We start from the raw sequence: 9,762 nt of genomic DNA on the forward strand, positions 1-9,762 counted from the left end.
GGGCCAATCGATTCCAATGGGAAGCAGCACCCCTCGAGGCGGCGGAGCTCCTAGGCTACCGGTTGGCTGGTGTCTAACATAAGGGTGCGGGGCCGCAAGTTCGCCGCGGAAGCAGCGCTTAGATGGCTATCTTTTAGAGTTGCGTGGGTTGAAGGTACTGCCGCCGCCGGCTCTGGATGACGGGGAGTCTTTGTGGATTGGCCCGGTGGCGGCGCAACCACGGCAGTGCGGTGGGGCGGGGAGCGGGGTTTTTGGCCGGGGCCACGGATGGCGGAGGCAGGTTGCTCTGCCGTTGGTCGCTGGCTCTTCGAGGAAGATTCCAAACAGTGTCAGCCGGGAGGCACAAGACGACCATCAAGCCATCCGGCGTAGATCGGACAGTACCAAAATAAAATAAAATCGTGTGACCCCAATTTAGTCTTCAGTCAACAGACGTGTGACCACTCTTGTACCTTGTTGTTGATCTCTTAGTTTATTTCTTCAGATCAAAGAGATATGTCATTCTTAACATTATGCGTTATCTGCATCTTCAAACACACCGTCTTCCGACTAACCACAGCTGCTCCAAAAAGGGAAGCATACACCAGAAGGGAGCTATACTCCCCACTCAACAGTTCCTTGCATCGAATGCGCGTGCCCGACATGGACAGCCACAACAACTGCAGGGCCATCAACAAGTCAACACATGATAGGTAGTACCCTCATCTTACTTGTGTGCAACATTTATGGCTTTGTTATTCATCTAAGCATGGAAAAGGTTGGTTCGCCGAACTGTTCTTCATCTTCGGTCGCCGGTCTTGAAAACTGGTTCAACAAATCTTCTCATCTTCGATCTTGAGGATCGCCGAAATGCATGCGACAAGTTTATACGTCGAGTATCCGAGGAGCCCCTTTAAGTTTCCGGCCTTTATCAATGCCTTGTTATTTTTATGCCACACCTTGGGTTTGAAGTTGTTCCCGGGCGGCAACGTCCTCTTGCGTCCGAGCTCCAATGCCGGACTGCATTCGAGGTATCTTTTGCAGCCGAGCACCAATGCTGGACTGCTTCCCAGTTCTAACGCCGAACTATGTATCCGAGCTCCAACGCCGGACCATATCCGAGCTCCAACGTCGCACTGTATCCGAGCTCCAACGCCGGACTATGTATCCGAGCTCCAACGCTGGACTGTATTCGAGGTGTCGTAAATCACCTTGGTTCAAAGAAGTTTGAAGGAGTTTAGCCTAGCTTAACACCGGAAATGCCCTCTATGGAGCCAGCCACTAGCGCCCGAGCTTTATGCCGGACTGCTTCCGAGGTGGTGCACCACCCTGAATGTGGGCCGATTTTTGTCAATATTTTTGATTGGTGCAATTTATTCTCTGCCGAGATACATAGCCAGTAGCCCTCAAGGTGGGTATCGGTCTAAAACCCGAGATGCCCATGAAGGATGACATATGACCGCTGATCCCCGTAGCTGCTGAGACTCAGGTTGATTTGCAAAATCGGTCTGAGGATCAAGTCCTAGCTCAGCAGAATACTTCGGGAAACAAAAAGCAGTGTGCTCAGTCCTCAAGACTCATGTTGGGTGCGGCCGACCAACCCGAGGATCAAAATCTCCTCAGAGACTGTATTACACTTAAAATTTTCTGCATTGGACAGGCAATGCAGTAGCCCCCGAGACACTGGTCGGGTGGCAACACCAGATCAGGGGATCGATGTGCCCCTTTAATATTTGTAAATAATAAGCCCGAAGCCCAGTAGCCCCCAAGCCTTAATGCGGGCACGGGAGGCCGAATTAAGGATCGATATCCATAGTAAAATCACAAATTATGTGTAATGACTCTATGTATCCAAGTACTTTACGTCATTAATGCTCGGATCCGCATTGTACAAAACTTTGTTGACCGACCATCGGCTTCCACCTCCTCGGCCAATAGCCAAGGAGTTTTTATCCTACTTTATAAAGCCTTTATGAGGGCAAAGATTTATGACAAACAAGGCAATCTGGCCATACGGTTTTATAAACAAAGGTATGCAGAGAGCTATGTTATATTGCTGTTTAACAGAAGAAATGTCTTCCAAAGAAAATAGTCCCGCTATCGGTTCCTTTCTTTGCGTTGTCATGCTAAGCATGATCATGAAACCTCAGCTCCAATGTAAGAGCAAAATATCGAGGATTTAGTTTGGGAGGCCAATTAATAGCCCCCGGTAGTGTTCGGCGACAGTCGATGTCAAGCCGTAAACACTTCGGCCATTGTTATGAATGGCCCGTCCTTTAACGCCGTCATCAGATCGCCGACCAGTTTACGCTTATTGTGACAGTTAGTTTTCGACTTTCTCCACTGAGGTGCTTAACCATGTGAGCAGGAAGCACAATCGTAGTGGTTCTCCTTTTGCACACCTAGCTGAACAAAGCGGAACATAGGAGGCAAGCGCAGGAGCCGGGCAACCCAACTATTGACCGAAGACACAATTCGAAACTGATGCATATATAGCAATATTCGAGAATGTTTTTGCTGAATCTCTAAAGGTGTCCGGCGTTGCACTGCGAGACTTGTGCTGAAAACACACAAATAGTTTAAAAGTGCCATGGGCTCGAAAAGCCAAAAAACTTATTCAAAAGGTTAATGTCCGAACTAGATCAAGTGCTCGGTGCCAATCCGAAAATTGGACTTTAGAAAAAAAAGGTGCTTCTGCCGTGCTTTAACATGACACATCCTATCTCAAAACTTCAAGCGGGTCAGCCTACGGCTTCAACCTCCTATCCTGAAGGCGGAGTACTTCTTACTAGGCCAGTTTAGCAAACTAAACTCTAGCGGCTTTGAGAGAGAAATTAGGCTCCCCGGCTAGTGACCGCACACTTGTGTCGAAAAAAGGAGTGATAAATAATAATACAAACTTTGCAACGACTAAGAAGAAAAACACTTATCATAAAACGGCTCATATAAATTTAAGAGCCCCCAAGTGACTTGGGTAAAAGAATGATTGCATGTACCGAAGTACTTATATCATATCTATGTCCAACCGAACTTTAAACGCGTCTTAACCGACCGTCGGCTTCTCCCACTTCGGTCAAGGACCAAAAAGTGTTATGTACTCCATTTGTCGAGAATATCAATGGTGTTTCCAATAACCAGGCAATCAGGCCATAAGGCTGTAACAGACAAAGCACGCTCAGGGAACTTATGCTATATTACTGCGAAGTGTAAGAAGCATCTTCGAAGAAAATAGTAGCCCCACCGATACCTTTCTTCGGTGCTCATTGTTATTAGGAGACTTGTGCAATAGATTTTTTGTACTCATGAGTTCCGTTGTGTGCCGACCATGATTGAAAACAATAAGAGCGCTAGCTTTCGGCTTCACCCAGTCTGAGGTCCGGCTCGGGTGACCCGATTGTGACAATCGCAGAGGTGCTCCCTTTACTCCCTAGCCGAACAATCGGGAACGTAGGGGTAAGCACAGGAGCCAGGCAACCCAGCTTGCAAATCGCTTAAGTCAATATGGTGCATATTGTGGCGTAATACACGAACAAGGAATGAAGTCGTACAAGTATAATCATATGCAAGAGGAAAAGCTTCATGAAGGAAGCCCCCAAATGAATTGGGTATTTGAATTTATGCGTCACAAACAAAGTTTGGACAAGAAAATTTTTACAAGCAACTTTTTTCCAAAAAAGTATAATGCTTGGCCGAGCCTAACACAAGTTAAAAAATTAAAACTTTGAGCATGAAGACAACTTAGCTGGTTAATGTGTTCGGTATTGATGACGCGGTCCGAGCTTGATGCGGGACAAGGTTCCATCCCCGAGCCGGTCCCGAGGTGGCGGAGCAAAGAGCTCCGCACTCCGAAGTGGTGACATAGCATGGTCAATGCAGGACGGCAGGGTGATGCCAAAGTCCCCGGCATGGGGTAATGAAGTGTTGACAAAGCCCCCCGTCCAGCCGAGGTGACGCCAAAGTATATAGTCCGGCTGGATCATTTTCCTGTGCACAAAAAATAGTGCAAACCGGAGATAATAGTAATAATAAAAAAAATTAAAAAAATCATTGCACAACAAAAAATTTATGCAAAGTGAGTAATAAAAGAAATATGGCCTGGCGCCGAAGTCAATGTCGATGCAGGGCGGCGGCGTGATGCGGTAAAGTCACGGCAAGGCCTGAATTCATAGGTCGGTTCGAGTTCCGGATGCGGCGTTCGCCGGACTATGTACGGAAACTGACCGAACCACCATGCGACCGTCGTTAATGCGGCCACCATTTGATAAACTTGCGTACATATGACGGATAAACCAGAGTAATAATTCATTGGCAAAATGAATCCCTAACAAGCAAAAAATACTAGGATTAATAGCACCTGGCTTATTTGTTATAGCAATCCGAAGACAGGTGATTCCCAAAATTGGGACTCGATCCGCACACCTATCGCCTGATGGGCGATAAAGCAACGGCATGGCGATGCTGGCAAAGGTTGGCTCGCTGAGGCAAAGCCCTCGGTCTAGCTAACGTGAAGGAGCCGGTCGGCCAGCGACGCCGAAGTCTCCGGAGTAGGTTGATGAAGAGATGATGAAGCCCCCGGTCCAGCTAATGTGATGAAGCCTCGGTGTTAGCCGATGAGTCGAAGTAGGTCGGCGTGGTGGACACCAGCTTGAGAAAGCAACAGTGCGGCCCTGCCGATGCAGGTTGTGACGTGGTCGATGTCAGCTTGATGAAGTGACCTTGTGGTGATGCAGGTGTGCCCTGCTCCGTGTAATCCGTGGGGCGGCGATGTTGGTGACGATTTATCCTTCGCGATGCCGAACTATTGTTCAGCTGGCCAAGATGATGATCCAAAGAAATTGAGCTCGGCTCAACAAAGCGACGATGTGTCTAACGCAGGTCGGCCGCCGTGGAGTGATGTTGTCGGGTTGGTTTGACACCGGCGCGATGGTGAAGTTCGTATTGCAAGAATAATAATTCATTGGGAAAAATGAACCCTAACAAGCCAAAAATACTAGGATTAATAGCACCTGGCTTATTTGTTGTAGCAATCCGAAGAAAGGTGATTCCCAAAATTGGGACTCGATCCGCACACCTATCGCCTGATGGGCGATAAAGCAACGGCATGGCGATGCTGGCAAAGGTTGGCTCGCCGAGGCAAAGCCCTTGGTCCAGCTAACGTGACGGAGCTGGTCGGCCAGCGACGCCGAAGTCTCTGGAGTAGGTTGATGAAGAGATGATGAAGCCCCCGGTCCAGCAATGCAGGTCATGACGTGGTCGATGCCGGCTTGATGAAGTGATCGTGTGGCGATGCAGGTGTGCCCGCTCCGTGTAATCCATGGGGCGGCGATGTTGGTGACGATTTATCCTTTGCGATGCCGAATTATTGTTTGGCTGGCCGAGATGATGATCCGAAGAAATTGAGCTCGGCTCAACAAAGCGACGACGTGTCTAACGCAGGTCGGCCGCCGTGGAGTGATGTTGTCGGGCTGGTTTGACACCAGCGCGACGGTGAAGTTTGTATTGCAAGAATACTTCTAATACTACTGGGATGTGTTTGAGAATAAACCACAAGACCCCATATGAAAACTTCCTTCAAAAAGGATGTCCGAGATCCCGTTCATAAAGAAGATGAATTCGGGTCGGATTCGTTCTCGCGCAGAAAACAGATCCAAAAAGTGATGCACTAATCGGAAGTTTCTCAGAGTTTGGACGGTCGGATTGAGCTGAATTTTATGCAGGTGGTAGATACGGGAATTCCGCAGCAAATCAACGGCTGGATCCTCCAAAGGACATCCGAGCTAGATGCTGGATACCACGCCCTAAACTCGTCCAGATTCAACAGGGCTCCGGTATATCGGAGATTGCTGGAGATTCCTCCATCGGAACTCGACGAAATTTTTGCAGGGTTGTTGTAGACTTAATTCCGCATAATTCCACCAAAGGAATCGTTTAAGCGACACTCGAGGAGGCGGTGGCGGCGAATACAAGTTTGCTGTCCAGAAAAACAGCACGGTCGCGTGAGGGCAATGTTGACGTTGAGCCCCCGAGCTCCATGGATGACTCCTCCATGATCTTGATAGAGATCAGAGTTGGTGTTGATGAAGGCCTTCATCCGAACATGACGATCGGAGGTAGGGCGCAGTCCTCGGTCAAGCCAAGGTGACCAGTAGAGCTGGTGACGAAGAAGCCGATGTCGCAGTTGACCTGCAGTCGAGCCATTGATCCTTTCGCCGATCACACAGCGGAACTCTCAATGAAAGCACCAATGTCGGTGTCAAAACCGGCGGATCTCGGGTAGGGGGTCCCAAGCAGTGTGTCTTAGGATCAATGGTAACATGAGGCAAGGGACACAATGTTTACCCAGGTTCGGGCTCTCTCGACGGAGGTAAAACCCTACTCCTGCTTGATTAATATTGATGATATGGGTAGTACAAGAGTTGATCTACCACGAGACCAGAGAGGCTAAACCCTAGAAGCTAGCCTATGGTATGATTGTTGTTGTATATGTCTATCGACTAGCCTGGCCCCGGTTTATATAATGCACCAGAGGCCTAGGATAACAAGAGTCCTAGCCGAATACGCCGGTGGGGGAGGAGTCCTTGTCTTGATCGCCAAGTCTTGTGGATTCTTCCTTGTATGCGGCAGCTGTTCGGACTGGCCCATGAGTATACGGCCATGGGGGTCCTCAGCCCAATCCAACTGATCGGGAGACGATGCGTTGAGTACCCCCTAGTCCAGGACACCGTCAATGATGAATCCTCTTCACCCCACAAGGTCATTGCTCTAACTTGGCCTATGATATGGGTACAACATGCATATAATGTCCTGGAGTGTATCTACTCTATTGCAATGCCATGTGCTTAGCATGCTGATCATGCATGTAAATATGCCATGCCTTCCTGTTCTTCAGTACCTATTCCATTCATGATAACATGTTTTCAAATTCAAGTGCTGTCATTCTACTCTATCACAATGACATCTGCTTAATTTGGACATCATGCTTCTGAATATCTTATGCATTGTTATGCATCAGTATGTACTTCATCTGTCTACCATACCATGTTATTTTAGATTGAAGTGTTTTTCTAGTTCTCTGTTGCAATGCCATCTTAGTTTCCCAATCATACACGTGTATGTTGCCTTAGTTATTTCTGTACGTATTCCACTAGCATACAGTTTTACATTCAACTAGTGTTTTTTTGCTGTGTTGTCCTGTCATATCCCTAGCTCTTACACCATACTCCCTCCGTCCGGATCACATGTTGCCTAAATGGATAAAAAAGGATGTATCTAGAACTGAAATACGCCTAGACCCATCCATTCTTCCGGATGGAGGGAATACATGTCAATATTGCATGCCTTTCTATTCTTCAGTACCTATTCCATCTCTCTGCAGTAGCATGTTTTATAATTGAAGCACCATTCTTCTATACAAGGCATGCAAGGGGAAGACGACTATATTAGAATCTGATGGGTTACAAACAAGGCCTTTGCAAAAGATCCAAATGCCAGGAGATAATAAACGAACTCCAGTTTTTATAGATACTGCTCCAGCACAGAGAAACCCAATTCCTACTGATAATAAGCAGATTCCGGTGGCCAAAGAACTAGTCCGCTCCAGTCCAGCAAAAATATGTCAACTCCATTCTAAGAAGCATGTGTGTATCCTTGCATCATGAAATTTTATAGTATGCTGATCATATTTTCTACATGTTTCTTACCCATCTCTCTTTTAGAAAATAAGCTTAATAGATAGAAGAATTTCTGCAATGGTATCGTTTATGAGGAAAGATTCTTGCAGGAATTCTCTGTGCTCCATTGTAGATGTAAGTACCTGTTGTATATCACTGTTTTTACATCAGGATGTATTTTGTTAATCGGCGTGAATCCAACCTTTATCTTATCTAAATTTAGTTGTAGCAAAATGTATGATTAAAGGCCACAGTGTTGATTTTTGTAAGGAAAACTTCCTGGTAGTTTTGCATCCTGAGCTGCATGAGTGTACTATCTCATATCAGTGGGTTTGAATACTTTGGTTCTGCAATGGGTTTTCAGTGTTTTTTTACTGTGTTGTCCTGTCGTGTCCCTAGCTCTTACATCATACTCCCTCCGCCCGATTACATGTCGCAGAAATGGATAAAACTGGATGTATCTAGAACTGAAATACACCTAGACCCATCCATTTATTTTTGGACGGAGGGAATACATGTCAATATGTCATGCCTTTCTATTCTTCAGTACCTATTCCATCTCTGTTGTAGCATGTTTTAAAACTGAATCATCATTCTTCTATATAAGGCATGCAAGGGGAAGACGGCTATGTTAGAATCTGAAGGGTTACAAACTAGGTCTTTGCAAAAGATCCAAACGCTAGGAGATAATAAACCAACTCCATTTTTCATAGATATTGCTCCAGCACAGAGAAACCCAACTCCCACTGATAATAAGCAGATTCCAGTGGCCAAAGAACTAGTCCACTCCAGTCCGGCAAAAGGATGTCAACTCCATTCTAAGAAGCATGTGCGTATCCTCGCATCATTAAATTTTATAGTACTCTGATCATATTTTCTACATGTTTCTTACCCATCTCTCTTTTAGAAAATAAGGTTAAACGATAGAAGACTTCCTCCATTGGGATCGTATTCGAGGAAAATATCTTGCGGGAATTCTCTGTGCTCCAATGCTGATGTAAGTACCTGTTGTATATCACTATATTTTTACATCAGCATGTATTTTGTTAATCGGCGTGAATCTAAACTTTACTTGATCTAAAATTAGTTGTAGCAAAATGTTAGAGGCGCCAATGTTGATTTTTGTAAGGAAAACTGCCTGGTAGTTTTGCATACTGAGCTGCATGAGTGTACTATCTCATATCACGCACATTACTGAATTGTAGTGCTTCTCTGGTTGCCCATTCATTCATTGTGTCAATGTTGCTTTCGTATTACCTTACCTGGCTGATGATAGCGGTGCCATATTGTGTTAATTTGGTGTAGGCTAGTTACCCAAACATTCGTTGTGTCAATGTTGCTTTCCTATTATCTGACTTGGCCAATGATAACAATGCTAGTGTGTTAATTTTGTGCAGGCTACTGAAGATAAGAAGACAAACTCTGAAAACAGCAAGGCAACCCCATTGTTTCTTTCCAGTAAATCTAGGCTAGGTAATATGGCAATAACTCATGATTAATCTGTTTGGTTCCCGTCCTAATTTATGTTATGTTGCATTGGTCGAGACACTCTCCACTATCAATAATACAAGCCTGCCAAAATCGCCATCTGAATCTGTTCAGTATCCTCTGTCTCGAATGCAACGGAATAAATGTATGTTTGTGAACCAATTAATGGCTGAAGCAATGATGGAAATGGTGGATGAATCAGAGGTGCAGAGTCATGCGACACAACAACTGATCAATGTTTTCAGAGACAGTGTAGCAAAGCAGCAAGAACTTGCCCACATGCTTATGGGCGTCATCTATGCTGAGGTTGCAGATTGTGACGTTGTAGATGGTTAGGTTCTGCTCATTTATTTGCACTGGCATCAATCTTTGATTGCCCAGTGGATGTAATTTCCTGTAATATATGCTGGATGTGCAACGTTATTCTCTGTATGTCGTACCTTTGCTTGATTGGTTTTGGTCCTGTGCATAATTGCTCATCGTAATGGGCTCAAATTATCTAATTTGGCCTAAAGACATGTACGAACTTTAGTGGGCCCATTAAGTTAATGGGCCGTTACTAGGCCGAAAGTTAATGGTCGGCCTGCCTCTTACCTCCCGGGTCGTTAACAGGCCGACATTGAAG

This window comes from Triticum dicoccoides, chromosome 3B, assembly GCF_002162155.2.
Source record: "Triticum dicoccoides isolate Atlit2015 ecotype Zavitan chromosome 3B, WEW_v2.0, whole genome shotgun sequence".
Lineage (NCBI taxonomy): Eukaryota > Viridiplantae > Streptophyta > Magnoliopsida > Poales > Poaceae > Triticum > Triticum dicoccoides.